General features: G+C 44.6%; 1 protein-coding gene across 3 annotated transcripts in view; it reads left to right on the forward strand.

The window, feature by feature from the left end:
- SIL1 (SIL1 nucleotide exchange factor) overlaps window positions 1-21,460 on the forward strand; it is a 254,164-nt gene that overhangs the window by 421 nt on the left and 232,283 nt on the right. For all 3 annotated transcript variants that reach the window (XM_070570772.1, XM_070570774.1, XM_070570775.1), the window contains exon 2: window positions 950-1,127. The gene's annotated coding sequence lies outside the window, so the exon portion shown is untranslated. The remainder of the gene's footprint in view (window positions 1-949; window positions 1,128-21,460) is intronic.

Consider the following 21,460-nt stretch of genomic DNA (forward strand, 5'->3'; position numbering starts at 1 on the left):
GGGTCTCTCCAGGAGGTTTTTGGGTAGATTATGCCCAGTCACTCTTACAGTCTAATCCCGAGAGACCACATCCCTCGTGCCCTGCAGTGGGATCTTTAGCTGAGCTGCAGCAGCTAAAGAATACTGGCTTTCTTTCAGACTTGCTTTGCACCGTGGCACAATCAGCTAAAGAGGCCACATCCTTGATCTGGACAGGTTGTCCACTAGATTACCAGCATTTCTTTTGAACATTAAAACTTCCTTCCACCACTAGCTGGAGTCAATATGATTCTGTCCTGCTGCACAGTTGGTAAAGTTGGGGCCCAGAGGGGCAAGGCCTAGCAGCAGTAATTCCCAAATCTGTTCCATAATTCCCCAAATTCTAGAGCCCCTCCCTTCCTAGCATCTTACCGGCTCTACTAATCTATTGCACCTGGCACCTTTGCCAGGCAAACGCCTAGGAATCAGCCACTGCCGTTGGCACCTGCCAACATGTTTTATTATCTATTTCCTTAGCTATTTCATAATGGAAAAAATGTGCTTCCTGTGCACCCCAACCCTCGCAGATATCTGCTGAGAAAGCCCAGAGCCCTAAATTGATTCCAGCAAGAAACCCTAGGCTCTTAGGCCAGGGAGCCACTGGAGAAGTGGCAAGCACAAATCCTCCCAGTTTCGATGGAGTGGGACACAGGCTCAGGTTGGGAAAATACTTACATAAATATAGTAATTTAAAAAGTCACATGAGCAGTGCTGTGCTGGTAGGCAGAAGCTCTGCTTTGCAGTTAAATAGGCATGTGGCTGAAGGCTGCTGTCATAATCAATGCCTGCATCCGGCTGTCACACTGTGTTCATAAAGGAGGGTTATGAGAGCTATAAAGCCGGGCAGATTGGGTGGATAATTGTCCTGCAGAGTTCTGCTCAAGGAGAAACGGCATTGCCATCTCATATATTTTGCTTTCTTTCCTTCCAGACACACAAAATGGAGAAGGCAGAGCTACCCTGAGGATTCATGAAAAGGAAAGATGATGTTTGTGTGAACATGTGCATATGTGCTTTCAGAGAAGAAACAGGAAGTAATTGAGGCCAGGGAGATACTAGGGCCTTTGGGGAGAGAGCAACCAATGACCTGGTGACAACTGGATTCACAGGTTAGTCCAGGGAGAACGCAGGATTTGTGTGGAGGGAAGGTTGGCCTTTAGGAGTAAGGCTGAGAGGTGGGCCATATTCTCCTGCCATTGTGAAAATGTGGCCACCTTTTTTAGGTATAGCCCATTCGGTATCCTTTGGAGGAAAACCTAGATTATGATTTCCTCGTTTCCTAGATAAAACTCCTTTATAATCAACTTACTTAACCTCTATCCTTTTAAATTCTGAATTCATTTTGTGGAGTTGATTTATGTGGTCTTTCACCTATGATATCAACTGCTTTTCTAACTTTTTGTTTGTTTCTTATTCTTGCAAAGACAAAATTGTTAGGAATAATAATGAAAAAGGAAAATTTCTAGAAAAAAATGCAGCCAAATGAAAGGTAAAGGATTAGAGTGGGTCCATTGGCTCTGAGTTTGACCTCATAATTGAAAGGCTGGCCCCAAGGAACACTAGGTCCCCAAATTTCTTGCCTGCCTTTCCATTTCTCGTCCATCTCTCCTTACCTCCTTGCTTCCCCCCGGAGACTGCTCTTTTCCTCTCCTCCCTAGACAGGAACCACCAGTGGAGAAATATTTAATCATTTGTTCAATCAGTCAATCAACATTTACTAAGCATCTACCATTTGTCAGACCCTGTTCAGGCACTGCAGATAAAGTCAGAGCAATAGAGATCCCTTGCCTGCCTAAGGTTTATAATCTAGTGGAGGAAAAAGACAAGTACTATAGGTATACTTGTACATATGTCAGGGGGCAGCTAACCCAGCCTGGGAGGTAAGGGAGAGTACTAGAGATGGCAGTTAGAGAGATCCTTCCTCCATTCCTGTACTACTCTTGCTGCTGCTCTGAGTAGTTTCCCAACTTAGAGTAGAGGCCTGCAGTTGTCCTTATTATTTCTCAAAAGCATAGTAGGATTGGCAAAGTTAGAGGGAAATTGGAACCCTCACACGCTACTGGTAGGAATGTAAAATGGTGCTGCCACTTTGGGAAACAGTTTGGCAGTTCCTCAAATTATTGAGCATAGAGTTACCTTATGACTCAGCAGCTCTACTCCTAGGTATATACCCATGAAAATGAAAATATATGTCCACACAAAAACTTGTACACAAATGTTCATAGCAGCATTCGTAATAGCTAAAAGGTTGAAACAACCCAAGTGTCCATTAACTGACAAATGGATAAACAAAATATCATATATCCACACAGTGGACTACTTGGCCATAAAAAGGAATGAAGTACTAATTTAGATTACAACATGAATTAATCTTGAAAACATTACATTAAGTTAAAGAAGCCAGGCCACATATTGTTTGATTCCATTCATATCAAAGTCCAGAATAGGAAACTCTGTTGAAACATAAAGTAGATTCGGGGTTGCTTGGGTCTGAGGTAGGGATGAAGTGATAGCTAAAGGCTATAGGGTTTCTTTTTGAGGTGATGAAAATGTTCTAAAATTGTGGTGATGGTTGCACATATCTGTGAATATAATATAAACCACTGAATTGTATACTTTGGGAGAATTGTATGGTATGTGACATATCTCAATAAAGCTGTTAAAACAACAACAGTGAAAAGCGTACGTGGGGACCTGAAAGATCTGCAATTCTGATTAAAATATGGTCTGTGTTGTCATTGACAAGTTTAAGGGCTAGAAAGGACTTTTTATTATGGATCCTGTGGCCTCTCAGAATCCTTCTTCAGTATACAGAGAAACAATCCATTTGGGCAGGCAAACAAATGCAAAGGGGTAGACAATGCATTCTCATACTTCCTCTCTCTAACTTGACTCCCTCATAATGATTCAGTTCAACATTTCTGGTGTACCTACTGTGTAGAAGTTATATGGACCTGAAAGAGATAGAGTCACTTTATTCCTTCCAATGGTTGAAATTAAATTATTAATATAATGCCCACTGCATAAACAAATATAGTTCTTTAAAAGATAGGCAATGTGATACAAAGAACAGTTGCAAGGCATTCTGGGATTCTGGGCTCCCTCTGTAGCATGTAGGGAAACGTCATAGTGACATCAGCTAAAGCAAGACCAGTTTTCATCCTTCTTGATGTTGAGCAAGTTCCAAGACTTGGCTCCCTCCTCACATGCCTCCAATCACCCCTTCATTTGGTTTCTAGACTCAATTAGTTAGTCTATTTTCATACCCCTCAATTTCTTGCCACCCCCACCCCCACAATGCCCAAATTGGCCCACCAATACTGAGACCATTTGCCGGAAATTCATTAAGCTAAACACATGGGAAATTACAGAGGAGATTTCACTTGTCACTTAGGCTCAAATATAGAAAGTAATTTTAAAAGGACAGTGGCGAGAGGCTATTTTTATCTTGCTTGTTTGTACTGAGTTTTCTTATCTTGCTGTCTCTCATTCTCCTCCTGGCCACCTCTCTTCTTCCTTGCTTCTTTAAACATTGGCTTTTTAAATCTTTTAAACAGGTAGTTTTGTTTTGTTTTTTTCCTTTTTCTCCCCAAAGCCCCCCAGTACATGGTTGTGTATTCTTAGTTGTGGGTCCTTCTAGTTGTGGCATGTGGGACACCGCCTCAGCGTAGCTCAATGAGTGGCGCCATGTCCGTGTCCAGGATTCGAACCGACAAAACACTGGCCCCCTGCAGCAGAGCACGCAAACTTAGCCACTCGGCCACGGGGCCAGCCCCGGCTTCTTAAATCTTTGACTCATGTTCTCTTTTCTTGCTTTATAGAATCTTCTCTGTCCTCGTCATTCATTCATTCGACAAATATTGAGTATCTACCATGTAGCAGGCCCTGTTCTAGGCACTAGGAGGGATGGAGTGATGAGTAAGACAGATATGGTCCTTATCATCATGGAGATTACAGTCTGATGAGGCAGGTGGACATCAGGTAGAGTGAGTTCAGATTTGGTCACAGGAAAGCCTTGAGGAAGTTACTTGTACTTTTCTGATGCTAAATTTACGCTGCAGTAAATGGGCATGTGAAAATAGCCAGAATCTCAGAATGCTTGTGGGATTAGGGAATAAACCAAATATATCACAAGGAATGTAAGGAAACCAAAGACCCAGGTTTCTGTGTGATATAGACAAGCAGCCTGGGTAGAGAGAACATGGATTTGGCAGTCAGATGTGAATTTGATTCTGACTCCACCACTTACATATTAGCTGTTTGACTTTAAGTGACCTCTGGACCTCAGTTCCCTCATCTATAAAATGGGAATTGTAATTTCTACATTGTAAGTTGTTGTGGAGATTAAATGAGATATCATATATAAGGGACCAGGCAGGTGCCCAACCTATGTCACTTCCTTTCCCATTACCTCCCTATCCCATCTTTGAATCTTACCATTCCAAAAAACAAAAAAAAAAAGCCGAGTCTCCCAATTGATGGGAAATGACATTCATCAAATGGTATTCACCAATCATATGCCCAGAAAGATGCGTTGTAACTATATGGGTTACTATATTGTGCTATTCATGCAAGTTATGACAGTCAGATCACTCCCTTCTTCTGGGGTAAGGGAAAGGTAGTAAAAAAATGAAATTATAGGAAAATGAAAGAGATATAACAAAGGACTTCCTCACTGTGAAGACTAGAAATGTGAGTGGTGTTAAAAAACAAAATTCGACTTAGTAAATTTGAAGATCTAACTGGCTTTATTCAATGATTCATGAATAGGTAAGCATCCCACCTAGAAAATAGAAAGGAACTCCAAAGGAGTTGTACAAAATGGAAGGCTTTTATAGACAAAAGGGGATAGAAAAAGGAAGTTTCTAGAAAAGAGTGGATTGTTTCAGGCAAGGTCGCCTTCCTTTGGGGGAAGGTGAGGGTGTCTCAGGCAGATTACCTCACTAGTGCTGACCAGGTAATTCCAGATTGGCTGGTTAAAGGTCACATTCCTGGGAGAGCCTGAAACTGCAATTAGGTTAGATATTAAGTCTTGGTTTGCTGATGTGGGGCTTAGCACAAGCGACTCCATTTTAGGCCTGTTGTTTCTTTCTTTTCTTTTTTTTTTTTTTGAGGAAGATTAGCCCTGAGCTAACTGCTGGCAATCCTCCTCTTTCTGCTAAGGAAGACTGGCTCTGAGCTAACATCCATGCCCATCTTCTTCTACTTTATACTCGAGACGCCTACCACAGCATGGCATGCCAAGCGGTGCCATGTCTGCACCCAGGATCCGAACCAGTGAACCCCAGGCCTCCAAAGCAGAACGTGTGCGCTTAACCGCTGCACCACTGGGCCAGACCCAAGTTGTTTCATTTTTACTAGTGAATGCCAGAGAAAGCTACAGAATCTGCTTTTTTAACTGTATGTTTGGACAGGGCTGAGGCAGGCCTACCTGGAGGTAAGACTAAACCTGCCAATGCCTTCATGTCCCATTTATCCTAAGGAATCTTTGTGGGAGGAATTGCTGTTTCTCTTCCTTTTCCAAGCCAGGCGTGCTCTGGGGAGAGGAATGATGCCAAGAAGGCTTATTACTCACAAAGAAAGGAAAATGGCAGCTGCCATTTCGGGCACTTAATAAGTACACTAAATTGAGAAGCTGCTGATTTGGTTTACCTAATCCCTCCTCCTGATAAAGAAGAAGTCTCGTCAATCAGAGGTTCCTTGAAGCTGGAAAGAAAGCCTGAGCTCCAACTGTGGAAATTGGCAGAGGCAACGCTCAAAGGAATAAGCCAGGCTCAGCAGGCAGCACCAGGATTCCTGGATTCCCTCCCCGGCTCCCACCCATGGGAAATTTCAGGTTGCCTTTATTCTGCAGAGTTCTTTTCAAAGGGGGTGAGGTTAGTTGTCCTTTTCTCCCTTCACCACTATTTTTCTTTCTTCTTGCTTCTCCTTTCCTTCTTCTCACTTTCCTTCCCTTCTCTCTGGTGCCTCCTCCTTTTCATTTTCTCCTTCCTCTCCCTCCTCCCAATCTCCATTTCAGCTGTTGCATCTCATTGCCCACTCACTGGAATTTCTGTTCCAAAAACTTCAGAATTCCTTCTTGATCTAAAGTAACAATACTCTCCTGATAACAAGGGAATGCTCTGTATTTGTAGAGAGCAAGGTTTCCCCAAGTGTAGTCAGGTGGGTTGGGAGAAGACCTTTCATGCAGAATTTTCAGAGCCTTTCATATGCTAATGAATTGTGAGTGTCCACAAGGGGTTAGAATATTGGAACCCACGTTTCCCAAACCTCTTTGATCTTTTTCTTTCTTCCCACAGAGCATATCCTGGGGCATGTGGTCTTTGGAATGCATTTCAGAAACACATCGTGTGTTAGGTTTTTTTTAATGCTGTAACATTCATCATATTTGATTTCTACAATTACCCTATAATATGACAGGGAAGTTGAAATAACCTCACTTTACAGATGAGTAAAACTGAGGCTCAGAGACATTACATGCCTGGCTCATAGTCAGCAAGCAACAAAGCCAGGTCTTCTTATTTATGGCCCTAGTCTCTCTGCACTGCCTTGTACTGCATTTAAATATAATAGATAAGTGACATCATAACATGACATGTGATATATGATATGGGATCTAGAAGATGTATATCCTATAACTGGTGAATTATGACATTCATTTTTTTCCATTCAACTAAATGTGTATTGTACATCTATTACTTGCTTATCACTATTCCATGTGCTGGGAATAGAGCAGTGATCAAAATAGACAAAAACACAAATTCTTGCCTTCATGGAGCTTACATTCTAGTGGGGGAGATAGAAATTACAAGATAAATATAAAATATATTTTATTATCCTTGTTGTATAATCATAAGGATTAAGGATAAACATGAAGTAGGGAATTGGGTAGGCAGATGTGGGAGTTGCAGTTTAGGAGTACAAGGGGTCAAAGAAGGCTATGCTGAAAGGCTACATGTGAATAAAGACCTGAAGGAGATATGACAGTGACCATATAGCAATTTGGGGATAGTTGGGAGGGGGCTCCAGCAGAGAGAAAAGCAAATTCAAAGGGCCTGAGGCAGGAGTGAGCCTAGGGTAAGGCTGAGCTGGGGAGAAGGTGGGGTGGTAGGAGATGAGGTTAGAGAGATTGAGGGAGTGGGATCCAGATGTCAGGTCTTACAAGGAAATAAAGTGATATAATGCAGATTGTATGCCACGATATAATAATAATACCATATGACAGTTTTATTATGTTGCTGCCTAACAAATTACTCCTAAACTTTAAATGTTCATCTCACACAGTTTCTGATGGTCAGAAAATGGGAGCAGCTCAGCTGAGCTGGCTCAGAGTCACTCACAAGGTTGCAGTCAGGCTGTCTGCTAGGGCTTCAGTCATTTGAAGGCTTGCCTGAGGCTGGAGGATCTGTTTCCAAGCTCACTCAAGTGGCTGTTGACAGAAGGCCTCCACATGAGTTTCTCCACAGGGCTGTTCATGACATGGCAACTGGCTTCCCCCGGAGCCAGTGATGAGAGAGAGATACTAAGAAGGAAAACAGTATCTTTTATAATCTAATCTTGGAAATTGCATACCATTCTTCTCTCATATTCTTTTTTTTCCCCTGCTTTTTCTCCCCAAATCCCCCCAGTACATAGTTGTATATTTTAGTTGTGGGTCCTTCTAATTGTGGCATGTGGGATGTCACTTCAGCATGGCCTGATGAGCAGTGCCATGCCCCTGCCCAGGATCCTAACCAGCGAAACCCCAGGCCGCTGAAGCAGAGCATGTGAACTTAACCACTCAGCCATGGGGCCAGCCCCCTTCTCTCATATTCTACTGGTCACACAGAGAAACCCTGGTACTATGTGGGAAGGGACTACAAAAGTGTGAATACCAGGAGATGAGGATCATTGGGGATTACCAGGGAGGCTGGCTACCACAACTGGTTTGTAGGCACTTTCCTGAAACTAATCATTATTTCAATAGATATCAACAACTATGTGCCAGGCATTAGAGTATGGCCGCTAAAACAATGGAGCTCACAACCCTATCTGGATTGAGGCCTGAACAGGGACAACACAGAGAGCAGGAGCTTCAGAAACCTCACTGAAAGTCTGAGGGTCTTATTTCAATTCTGCATGAGCATGCTTCTTTCTTCAAAGCACCACTTCCTCTAGGCCTGGCCTCATTATTTCATTCACCCAATTAATATAACTTGAAATAATCTTACTTAAACCTGCAAAGAAAAAAAATGCTTTGAAAAAAAGCTTTAGAACTTTAAAGCCAGGCTGGGACCCCTCTGAACAATTTAATCTTGAGATGACACTGGACGTTTATGAGGGGCAGAACCAACCTATCCATCCCTCCAGAACCCAGAGGTACCTTCTTGTGAAAGAGAAGCACCCTGCCTAGTTTAAGAAGGGGAACAGAGCATTTGCTCCATGCCTGAGCCCCAGTACTAGGTCTATCCAGAGACACAGACAAGGCTCTCCTGAGACCCAGGCAGGCCTCCTGCCCAAGTCCTGTCAGGCTCGGCCTTGACCATGCAGCGAGAGTCGGCCAGTTTTCTAAGTTGAGCAGCAGATGGCATTGCAGCCTCAGGAGCGAGCAGCTGAGGCTGCTGGCAAGAGCAGAGGCACTATTAGGAACTCAGGCTCCTGCTTTGCATCTGGGGGCTCCTGGTGGGGGTGCTGCCCCTCCAGCTCCCAGCTCACCGAAGTTTCTGTGCTATGACTGCAAGATTGGGATATTGTCGGGCTGGTGTCTCAGAAAGCAAAGTCTGGAGCCCCCAGTTAGGAAATAGATGGTAAACACAGGGTCTTTTCTATGGTCTTAACTGAGAAAGATGAAAATCAGGGGCTGCTGTTCCCAGAGTGACTGTATTTTTCCATCTCTCCCTGTCCCTTGCTCATGAAGGTCCCCATGGAGCATATCCTGGCTTGGGGGCTGGCAGGTCCCTGGCAGAAGCCTCCTGGGTTGGCCAGATGGGGCCAGAGATAATTTGAGGGACCAGAGGGCTCTGGAAAGCACCTAGTGAATCCCAAGGACTCAAAATTGAACCCTTTTTTCCCCCCCAGTGACCCAAACTCCCAGTGACCCAAACTCCCTCCCAGCAGCATAGGCAGGGCTCAGTCCTCCTGCAGGCCTTCTGTTTGTTCCTCAGTCTTCTTCCCTCTCCTTGTATTTCTGACTTCTCCTCTCTGTTCTACTTTTTCTCTCCTTCCTTTTTCCTCTGTTGTCTCTGTCCATTTATGTCTTTCCCTCTGTGGATCTCTTTCTTTCTCTGCTCCAGGGTAGAGAAGAAAGCAAGTTACCAAACTGCCTTGGCAAAGTGCTTGTGGGCACTGGGCTGCAACACTATTGTCTGTCTTTAGGGACTCAGATGGGACCATATCCACTCAGCCCACCCTCTCACCCTCCCTCCCTCATTCCTTTCCTCCCCACTGCTGCTGCTTGATGGCTGGTGCCAAGGAGACCTACACAAAGGGAGGTCCAGAAGTGACCAAGAGAATATACACTCCTCTCCCAGAGCCTCCGTTCCTTGCTTTGTAGCTCTGGATAGGAAAGCTGTCGCGGGCTTCCCAGTAGGACTGAGATCCTCTGAACTTCCTGCTCGTTAGGCCCTCATATATGCCACTAGAATGTGAGCTTGAGCGCAGGGCCTACCTTGATGACTGCTGCGTGCACAGTATAGTAGTACATAGTAGATACTCAATAAATATTTGTTAAAAATAATGAGAGGATGGGTGGAAGGATGAATGCTGTATTAGGCACTGGAGTACAAATTTTAAAGGTGCCATCCCAGTCCATAAAGAGAGAGAAACACCCGGAGAAGCAGTCGCCTATAATCTAGAATAGTAGCTATGAGGATGGTGGTGGTAGAAGCTGCAGTGGGTGCCTGAGTCTGCACCATGAAGACAGAGAGGCTTTGTTCGCTCACCACTCCAGGAAGTGTTCATGGAGAGCCTCCCAATACCAGGCTCTGGGTTATAGCAGAGAGTAAGGTGGGCTCCCAGCTGGGTGTGGGAGTAAATAAATAGGCAGCAACAAACAAGATAAATGCGGTCCTAGGGGAAATCATGGGCAGTAGGGGCAGAAAGCAGACAGTTCACCTAGTCTGGGGGCTTCTGGAAGGCTCTGTGGTAAAGTAAGTCCAGGCTGAGACCTGCCTGAAGGGTTAGTAGAAGTCAGCTGGGGAAAGAGGAGGGAAAGAGAGTTATAGGCCAAGGAAACATCATGTAGGGTTAAGAGAGAGCAGGCAAATTTCAAGGAATTGAGTAAAAGTGTCAAGAAATCTGGCTGGAGTCCGTAGGGTGACAGGCAGGGCTGGAGGACATGCAGCAAGAGAAGTGGGTGGGATTGGAGTGCAGAGGCCACCAAAACCCCATTATGGAGTTAAGACTTTACCTTGAGGGCATTGGAAAACATTTAAAAGTTTTAAGAAGGGAAATGATAAGATCAAGTTTGTATTTTAGAAAGATTACTCTGGGTGCAGTGTGGGAAATGGACCATGTAGGACCAGAATGACATCCTAGAGGCCAATGAGGGAGTAGTGTAGGCAGTAACTGATGGCCTGAATGATGATGACATTGGTGAGGGTTGTGTTTGAGTCAAGATTGAGGATAATTAGTTTTCCTGGTGAAAAACTTGGGGTAGAGGCGATGCTGCTCAAGAGAGAGAAAATGCACCTGCAAAGGTTTCAAGAATTTGGCAGGCTCTGGGACGCACATGTGGTTATATATTTTTACCTTGTGAGATGGTGTAGGGAGGAGCTAACCTTTGCTAAGAGTCTTAGAAGCCCAGGGTGAGGCCAGACTCCTTTTTAAAAAAATTAAAAAATTTTTTTTACTTTATTGAGGTCATATTGGCTTATACCATTGTGTAAATTTCAGGTGTACATTATTATGTTTCAGTTTTTGTATATACTGCATCACGTTCAGCACCCATAGTCTAGTTTTTATCTATCACCATACACATGTGCCCCTATACCCCATTTGTCCTTCCCCCACCCCCTTCCCCTCTGGTAACCACTACTCTGTTCTCCTTATCTGTGTGTTTGTTTATCTTCCACATATGAGTGAAATCATACGGTATTTGTCTTTCTCTGTCTGACTTATTTCACTTAGCATAATACCTTCAGGGTCCACCCATCGTGCCATGCAAATGACACGATTTTGTCTTTTTTATGACAGAGTAGTATTCCATTGTGTGTGTGTGTATATATATATATATAGATATATAGATAGATATATATATAGCACATCTTCTTTATTCATCCATTGATGGGCACTTGGGTTGTTTCCACATCTTGGCTATTGTGAATAATGCCACAATGAACATAGGGGTGCATAAATAATTTTGAATTGTTGATTTCATGTTCTTTAGATAAACACCCAGTAGAGGAATAGCTAGATCATATGGTATTTCTATTTTTAATTTTTTGAGAAATCTCCATAGTGTTTTCCATAGTGGCTGCGCCAGTTTGCATTCCCACTGGCAGTGTATGAGAGTTTCCTTTTCTTCACATCCTCCCCAACATTTGTTATTTTTTGTTTTGTTAATTATAGCCATTCTAATGGGAATGAGGTGATATCTTATTGTAGTTTTGATTTTCATTTCCCTAATAATTAATGATATTGAATATCTTTTCATATGCCTCTTGGCCATCTGTATATCTTTTTTGGAAAAATGTCTGTTCATATTCTCTGCCTATTTTTTGAGTTGTTCATTCGTTTGTTGTTGAGAGACCCCTCTTGTTAGAGTTGGGGAGGAACGTGGAGGCCATCTTCTCCAGATACCCAGAGTGTCTAGAGGGCTTCCACAGGGTCCTGATCCATCCAGGCATTTTCAGAACAATTGTATCACCCAGAACCTGAAAGGACAAGAGCAAACAGTCTCCAAGGAGGTGAAGGAGGTTGTGAGAACTGGAGGGAGCAAGTGGACCAAGACGGGGAGTGGGGAGAATGGGAAGAGACTGCCTGCCAAGCACAGAGAGGTGAGCAAGGCTGGATGAGATAGACCCCATCAGAACCTGGAAATCTCTCTTCCAAAATTGTCCTGTACTTGTACTCACTCTTCCCTGTTCTGTCTCCAGACCTCAAAGGCCTCCTGCAGAGATCTTTAATGTTTCTCCCAAAGAAGAGATTTGGAAAAGGGTAGAGAGCATGGACCAACTAATGTAATAGTTAAGAAATTGGACCCTGCTTCTTCCTTGACTTGTAACTTAGGGCAAATCACTTTTCAGAGCCATTTTCCTCACCTGTGAAGTGGGTACAGTAAAATGCCTACCTCTTTGCCGCCAAAAGGTTGAAATGAGGTAATGTGAACAAAAAGCTTACACGATAAAGGTTCTCAATAAATATGTGGTGTTATTAAGATTTTGGTATGAGCTAAATGGGAGGGAGAGCGGGGGACAGAAAGAGATAGAAAGGGATGTAAGTGAGGAGGGCTGAGTGAGCAATCAGTTCTAACCTGTCGCAGAATTCTTCAATGGCTTCCATAGCCAATGGGACAGAATCCTCCACCAAGGCTGGTAGATGAGGCCTACCTGTCCTGCCTCATCTCCCACTGTTCCCAACCTCCCTTGACAGACTAAAAGTGACACTACCACCTGTGATTTTCTGAACATACCAGGTTCTTCAAGCCGTTACATGAGCTGTTCTTTTGGAAAGAAAATGGCCCCTCAAACCTGTCTTATACCAAATATTGGGAAGCTTTCAGAGACCTGGAGCAGATGTTGAGAAGGGACCCAGGGTGTGTGTATTGTGGGAGGGGCATGAGGGACTAAGGGAGAGAGGAGCAGGGGAAAGAGAATATGGCTCAAATAAATGGCATTTGACTTAGTATTTAGGTGAGGCAGAGGGGCAGGCAGGCTGATGGGCATGCTTGGTGATGAGGCTATGACTAGGGGAGAGGAGGGAAAGGGGAAAGGTTTAGGGGAGTCTCAGCGTATACCTGGTGTTCCAACCCCTCCCTTGTTTTCTTTCCCATTCCTCCCTTTAGGGTCCAAGTTCCCTGGGAGGGAATTGTAAGCCTGGGAGTGTTGCCCAGGGACGGACTTACTTGTTCCTATTAGGAGCTAAGGCCCCAGGACAAAAAGGTCCCATTACTGTGGGACTTCTAAAGGCTAGTGCAAAGGGCTCTGGGATCCTGGAGGTGCATGTAGTCATCCCAAAGGAGCCTGGGAGGGCTTCGCAGAGGAGGGGAGCTGGGCCTTAGCAAAGGAGCAGATTATCAAATGGGAAAGGGTTTCCAAGCAGTGAGCACAGCATGAAGGGAGGCAGGTTCTGCCTGGTTCCTGTCAAGATAGAACATGTTCTTCACTTCTCCTTTCTTCCACCTACCGAATTGAGCTCTTGTACCTCCTTCTCCCAACCCACTCTTAGAATCCTTGACTATCAGAGCTGAAAGAAATCTTGATGATCTTGTGGGTCATCCCAGTACTGAATTTTTTAGTTGGGGAAACAGAGACCCAGAGGGAGGAAGAGACTTGTCTAAAGGCTCTTTGTGAGTGAGGAACTTAGACTCGGAACTCAAGGTTTCAGACTCATCTCTGTTCATATTTCCCAGTGTCACATTGCCCTATCTTCCACCCCAACCCCAGGGACTGGGTTTTTTTTGCAGGTGAGGACAGGGAAGGAATTTTTACCTAACCTCCTGTTATCCAATAATAATAACTACAACAGCTGTCCTTTATTAAACATTTACTCTGTGTCAGGCACAGTTCTAGGAGCTGGGGACATAAATAAAACAAAGTGTCCACTCACTCATAGCTCACATTCTAGTGTGGGGACAGAAGTTAAATAAACCAACTTGTAACATGTCAGCTATTTTCATCTTAATTATCAGAAAATTAAGATCATAAAGAGGGGCTGAGCATGATTATAAGGAGGCTATTTTAGAGAGAGGGATGTATTAGTTATCTATTGCTGCATAACAAATTACTCTAAAACTTAGAGGCTTAAAACAACAATAAACATTTATTGTCTCTCACAATTTCTGAGGGTGAGGAATTCAGGAGGGGCCTTGGCTGGGTGGTTCTTGCTCAGGGTCTCCCTTGACATTGCAGTCAAGGTGTCAGCCAGGGCTGCAGTCATCTGAAGCCTTGAATAGGGCTGAAGGATCTGCTTCCAAGATGGTTCACTCACATGGCTGTTTGCTGGAGGCCTCAGTTGCTCACCATGTGGCCCTCCCCATAGGACTATTTGAGTATGCTAACACCATGTGATGCAAAAAGAGAGCAAGGAGGAAGACACAAAGCCTTTTTTTCCAAAACTTTTTATTTAGGAATAATTTTAGATTTATAGATGAGTTGCAAAGATAGTACAGAGAGTTCCCATATAGCTTCACTTAGCTTCCTCTAATGTTAATATCTTATAGAACCATGCTACATTTGTCAAAACTAAGAAATTAACATTGGTACACTACTATTAACTAAACTACAGACTTTATTCAGATTTCACCAGTTTTCCCATTAATGTCCTTTTTCTATTCCAGGATCCAATCCAGGAGATCACGTTGTGTTTAGTCATCATGTTTCCTTAGTCTCCTTCAATCAGTGACAGTTTCTCAGTCTTTCTTTGTTTTTCAAAACCTTGACAATTTTGAAGACTACTGATTAGGTATTTTGTAGAATGTCCCTCAATTTGGGTTTGTCTGTGTTTTCTCATGATCAGACTAGGGTGATCACAATACCTTTTATGACCTTGTCTTAGAAGTCACACACTGGTACTTCCACTACATTCTATTCTTTAGAAAGCAGTCCATAAGTTGGGCCAACATTCAAGAGGAGGGGAATTGGGTTCTACCTCTTGAAGGGAGGATTGTCAAAGAATCTGCGGCCATATTTTAAAATCACCACGCAGGAGTCAAGGAAGGCCTCCCTGATAAGTGACACTTGAAATAAGCAAGGGAGCAAGCCATGGAGATATCAGGATAAAGCTTTGTAGGCACAGGGGACAGCCAGTGTGAAGTGCCTGAGGCAGGAGTGCATGCAGCAATGTCTGAGGAAAGTCAGGAAGCCCGTGTGTGTTACCAGAGAGAGCAAGGGGGAGAAGGATAGGGCATGAGGTCATAAAGCTTTTGGACTGGGGGTTAGGGAGGTTGTGTGGGGCCTTGTAGGACATAGTAAGGATTTTGGACTTTATGCTGAGTGAAATGGGGAGCCATTGAAGGATTTTGAGTGGAGGAGTGACATGATTTTAAAAGGATCACTCTGGCTACTGTGTGAATAGACTGTAGATGGCAAGGGCAGAAGTTGACTATCAGAGGAGGAACAACTCAGTGTTCTTTCAGAAGGAGGCTGTTTCCATAGTCCAGTGAGAGATAATGCTTATTGTCTCATTTAATCCCTAACTCAAGGGCCATTATGAGGATTAAAGAAGATAACATATTTAGGGTGCCTGGCACACAGTAGGTGCTAAGCATAACAAAGTCTCACGGAGCAGCAGTGGCTAGAGGAAGAAAACGAGTATCTGTGAGTCTGGATAATGTCCTTCTTTTATGCCCAGAATGTGACCTGGCTCTATGGATACAAAGAAAAACTGACTGAGTTCCTGACTTTGAGGAGCTCAGAGTCTGGTGAGCTGGACGTTCCTGCAAGAAATAATCCGAACTCGATTGGCCAAGTACTACAACTGATTTGGCACAGGGGGCTCTGGCCATCCTGGGAAGAATGCCTGACTTGGCAAAGGACTCATCTGACACACAACTTCTGCCCTTGACACCTGTAGTCTATTCACACAGAAGCCAGGCTTCAAACTCAGGGCTGTCTGAATCTTGAGGCCCACATTCCCAACCACTCTGATATACTGCCGGCCCTGTGGTACATGGTCCTCCTACGTGTAACCCATGGCCTTGCCAGTTATACCCTCAGCAGACCCTGCTAGGCAATGGATTGAGAACTTTTCAAAACTCTAACGAGAGAGGGAAAGTCAGGTTCATTATCTTCTGATTTATATTTACAGCAAGGAACATTTCATAGCACATACAGTGGGAGAGGAAATAACTGTTGTTTGGGTACGGGACTCCTATGATCAAGGCTTTGGTGAGGCTTCTCTGGGTGAGGTTGTGGGAAGGTCAATGCTGTGGTCCTAAGACCCCCTCCACCATAGGCTCACCAGCACTGAATCAAAAAATCCTGCAAAAAACTCTGCCCATTTTATAGATGGAGAAAAGTGCCTTCTGCAGGGAGAAAGCTTTGGCACAAGACTGAACTTCCACTTGGTCTCTGAAATAACCAATTGCAATTCAGTTGGATGAGCTTTCTCTCTTGAGAGGCGTGGAAAAGAGAAACAAGCAGGGAGGCAAAAAAATCAAGAATGAGAGTGAGACAGAGAAATTGAGGAGGATACAAGTAAAGGATGCAGAATTAATCATGGGACAGGGAGGGACAGAACATCTGAGGGAAGGTAAAAAAAAGAAAATAACTGAAGAGAAGGGAGAAAACACACGTCTTCTCACTAAACAAACGTCAGCTGATACGAGTCCCCTCCGCGCCTGTAGGATGATAGAGCACCCCTAGCACCTGCCCCTAGTTCACCCTCTCTGTCCCTCTGCGTGGGAGGCAGTGTGGCGTTCACTCCCCAGGAACTTCTTATGCCTTCATTCCTTCAACAAATAGTTGTGAAGAACCTACTCTGGGTCAGAAACTGCTCAAGGTGCTGGGGCTAAAGCTGTGAACAAGGCAATAAGCACATAACTGAGTTAATAAGCCCAAAGTAGAGAGCAGTAAATGCTATGAAGAAAATAAAACAGGGTAACAGGATGGGGTGTGTCGGGGAGGCTGGCCCAGCTAGGCTGTTGTCATCTGTGCAAGGGGGATCATAACAGGACCATCCTCACTGGGTTGCTGTGAGGATTATAGTTGTGGTTACGTGGAAGTGCTTCGCACAGTGCCTGGCACACAATGAGCTCTCATTGCTGTTATCCTAGTGTGGGCAGGGCCTGCTTCTCGGAGGAAGTTTTGTTACCTTCATTGGATTGTGCTCACTTTGAAGGAAAGGACTATTTTCTATCTTGTTTTCTGTTGTATAGACAACGCCACAGGACACTGCCTGGCATACAATCAGTAAGTATCGTTGGATGAATGAATGCATTCCCATTTTACCAATAGAGAAACCAAGGCTGAGAGTTTAGGGGATTAAATTATCCAGCTAAGTTAGTGGCAGAGCAGGGACTGCAGTCCAGGCCTCTGGATCAGAAAGACTTCAGGCTCAGGGATTCTTAGAGCCCGGTCCTTATGACCCTAGAGCCCACATGTTCTCTGGATATAGATGGATGGAGAGTGGTAGGATGTGATGGGAAGAGGCCCAGAGAGGCCTCTGATAACACCTCAGGTGGATTTAAGAGGAGTCCTGTGCCCTGTGACTCTCTTTACTCTCCCACCCTCTCCCGACCAGCTATGAAGGTGAGAGCCTAGCACCTGCCCCAAAGACCTCTGAGTCTTTTTCACCCCCACAACTGTGGGCTGCTCCCCAGCAGCCAGCCACACTTGGTACAGAATCATTCCATTCCTTTCACTACGGAACACTTGACCGCTGAAGCAACTTTCCTTCCTTCGTCTTTCCTCCCCTCCTTCCTTCCTCTTTCAACTTGCCTAAAGCTCTCCCTTTCTCCCTGTCTCTTCCTCTTTCATTCATTCCTCTCTTTCCAGATCTCTGATCTTCCTCCCTCCCTTTCTTCCTCTTTCCCTCCTTTCCTCCCCTCCCTTCCAGCAATAGCCTTGCTCATTCCTCCCTAAATTGAAGGGCAGTAGTGTAGTAAAACAAATCGCTGTCAACAAAGTACATTTTCACTGTATTCATGTCCATGCAGAGACGATTTATCAGGGTCTCTCACCCTGCACTGTTATGTAAATGTGGTAATCCAGTGGGAATATGATATCTGAGGAGTCTGTGGATAAAGTCACCATAAAAACTATCAGTTACCCATCGGGGCTTGGGTTTGATTAACTCACTCACTGCTTTGCCTGCCTCCTGCCTTTCCCCCTCTGGGAGGAAAACTTGACAGGTGGTGACAGCTTATAAAAGATGTTTTCTGCCTCCTTGGGTCCTAGGAGGGCATCTGGAGGATCAAGTGTTTGTAAAGTGACTTAGAAATTACAAAGTGCTACATAATTCAAGAGTATTATTATTTCTGTTGTCATGTGGGCCATCTCTGTGCCTCTTTGGTGTGACAGATGTCTGTTCTGTCTGCAAGGTAACCCCATGGTTGGTGTCTGTAACCTCCTTCTGCTGGCCCGCACCTCTGAGCAATGCTCCTTCCTTTCCCTCTTTCTAGGTAGCCCCTGGGCACCCAGAATCACACTGATGTTTATTTGTCCTAGAACTTTAGTAGGAAGATAAGTTCTTGAAGTGGATGAGAATCCTCTGAGTAGGCCTCCACACTCCATCCCTCAGGAGTGGAGAGTGGGGCAGGTCCGCAAGAGCCAAGGGGAATAGGAGGGAGGCGAGGACCAAAGCCCTTAGCCCCAGCCAGACCTCAGGGCAGCTGTACTGTGGGCCTCAGGATTGCGTATGCTGCCCTAGATTACACAGAAGGCCTGCTCAAGGAGGCCCCCACTGCCCTCTGTTCCCAAAACAGGCAGAAAAGCCTGGTGGTTAAGAGCCCAAGAGCTGAGTCCTGGGTTTGACCCTGAGTCTGCTTCTTTCCAGATTATTCCCCATCACTTTTGTCATTTGCAAAATGCAGTGATAATAGTATCTGCCTCATAGAGTGTTGTGAGTAATAAATGAGATAAAGCTTGTGAAGCACTTAGCACATAGTAAAATAATTTTGTTGTTGTTTTAAGTGTTGCTCAGAATGCTTTCTACATCATGGGCCCTGCTCCTCAAAGTCCTGGCTGTGGGGATACAGACCTTGTCTGACTGCCTCCCCGAGAAAGGGTCCCTAGGTCTGGGTTGTGCCTGCTTCCTTTGGGATCAAGGTATTTCAACCCAGCAGCCCCTGGGAGTCAGAGCTGAGGGACAAGGGGAGGCAATGGAAAGGCAAGAAGAGTTTTGGGGGAGGTGGGTGTCTCGTACATAGAAATGTCAAGAGACAGAGCGGGAAGTCGGGGAGGTGGCAGGGGTGGAGGGAGGAGGGAAGAAGATAGGATGTTTCTAAGCTGCCAGAATCCTGATGGGGCTGCAGCTCTGGTGCCCTGGCACTTCCTGCCACCCCCAGTCTTAGGAATGAGTCACTAGCGGGAGGAGTGATGGAGGCGTCATGCTCTACCCACAGAGCATCGGGCTGTTCCCCAAAAGAGGGCTAGTGGGAGAGACAAGGAGATCCAGAGGCTTAGGGGCTGAGAGAAGCTAGGAACAAGTGGAGAGAGGAGGAGCTTCTAAGGCTCGGCTCACCTATTGCAAGGCCAGGGTAGCAGGCCCCATCCTCCACTTCTTGTGCTGGCTTCACCGCCCATCCTAGGCAGAAATAATCAATCCACAATTGCTCTTTGACTTCTGCCTCTTCCTGTGGTGGGTTGGGTCTACCCAGTTTTCTTCAAAGGGAGGTGCTTCACATCTTTTTGGTCACCCATAGCGAGGGAGGGGACACGGGTCCACTTGTCCCTTTTCCACCTGGCCAACTCTGAAAGTCTTCTCCCCTTTAAAAGCCTTTCTCTCTGCCCCTGACCAACCTAACCATAACTCTATTACAGTATTTGGCTCATTTTGCTGGGATTTTTTTTTTCAGGAGTCCCTCATCCCTCAGGCTTCCAGTTCCTCAAAGTCAGGGACTTCTTTATGTCCCTAGAGCCCAACGAAAGGCTAGGCATAAATATATGGGTGTGGCCTTGGCCCACAAATACTGCTTTTCCTTCTCTCTTTCTCTAGTTACTGCTATTCCCTGGCTCTTCTTTATAGTTTCCACTTATTGAGCACCTACTTTGTGCCAGGGGTCTTTACATGTTAATCCATTTAATCCTCATAATGACCTAATGCCCGTTTTACAGATGATAAAACTGAGCTCAGTGACGTTAAGTAACTTGTCCAAGGTCACAGAGTCAGCAGGTGCCAGAACTGAGATTTGCCAGTGAAGTCCTCTTTTTTTTTTTTTTTTTTTTTTGCTGAGGAAGATTTGCCCTTATCTAATCTCTTTTGCCAGTCTTCTTCTTTTTCTGAGGAAGATTCACCCTGAGCTAACATCTGTTACCAATCTTCCTCTTTATGTATGTGGGCCACCACCACAGCATGGCCACTGATGAGTGGTGTACGTCTGTGTCTGGGAACCAAATCCAGGCTGCCAAAGTAGAACATGCCGGACTTAACAACTAGGCCACTGGGGCTGACCCCTCAGATCTTTTTGTTTTAAGAACCTTTTTTTTTTCGCTGGGAAAGATTTGCCCTGAGCTAACACCTGTTGCCAATCTTCCTTTCCTTTTTTTTCCTCCCCAAAACCCCAGTACATGGTTGTAAGTCCTTCTAGTTCTAAGTGAGCCACTGCCATAGCATGGCTACTGACAGACGAGTGGTGTGGTTCCATACCCAGGAACCGAATTTGGGCTGCCAAAGAGGAGCATGCCAAACTTTGACCACTAGGCCATCAGGGTTGGCTCTTAAGAATCTTTTTATTTTTATTTTATTTTATTTATTTATTTATTCGGCTTCTTCTCCTCAAAGCCCCCCAGTACATAGTTGTATATTTTTTTAGTTTGGGTCCTTCTAGTTGTGGCATGTGGGATGCTGCCCCCGTGTGGCCTGACGGGTGGTGCCATGTCCGTGCCCAGGATCTGAACCGCTAAACCCCGGGCCACTGACGCAGAGTGCACAAACTCAACCGCTCGGCCATGGGGCAGACCTCTATTTTTATTTTTTTTAATACAACAATCAGAACTCTTAGTTGTAACAATTTCATACAGATTTTTAGTTAATTTTTGAGTTGCCTGTTGCTTTCCTTCATATATATGTGAATATATATATATATATATCTTTATTGAGATGTAATTTATATACTGTACAATTCACTCAATTAAAGTACTCAATTCAGTGGTTTCTAGTATATTTACAGAGTTGTGCAACCATCATCACAATCAATCCCAGAACATTTTTATTAATATTAATGGAATGGAATAATAGTATTCCATTGTGTGGATATTATAGGGATATACCATCAATATCGTGTTGTATTTATCTATTTATTAGTTGATGGGAATTTGGATTGCTTCCACTTTATGGCTATTTTGAATAATGTTACTGTGAACATTTGTGTATAGATTTTTTTTTAAAGATTTTATTTTTCATTTTTCTTCCCAAAGCCCCCTGGTATGCAGTTGTGTATTTTTAGTTGTGGGTCCTTCTAGTTGTGGCATGTGGGACGCCACCTCAGTGTGGCCTGATGAGTGGTGCCACGTCCTCGCCCAGGATCCGAACCGGTGAAACCCTAGGCCGCCGAGGCTGAGTGCGACAACTTTAACCACTCGGCCTTGGGGCTGGCTCTAGATTCTTTTTTTTTTGAGGAAGATTAGCCCTGAGCTAACATCCG

Source organism: Equus przewalskii, chromosome 13 (assembly GCF_037783145.1).
Source record: "Equus przewalskii isolate Varuska chromosome 13, EquPr2, whole genome shotgun sequence".
NCBI lineage: Eukaryota > Metazoa > Chordata > Mammalia > Perissodactyla > Equidae > Equus > Equus przewalskii.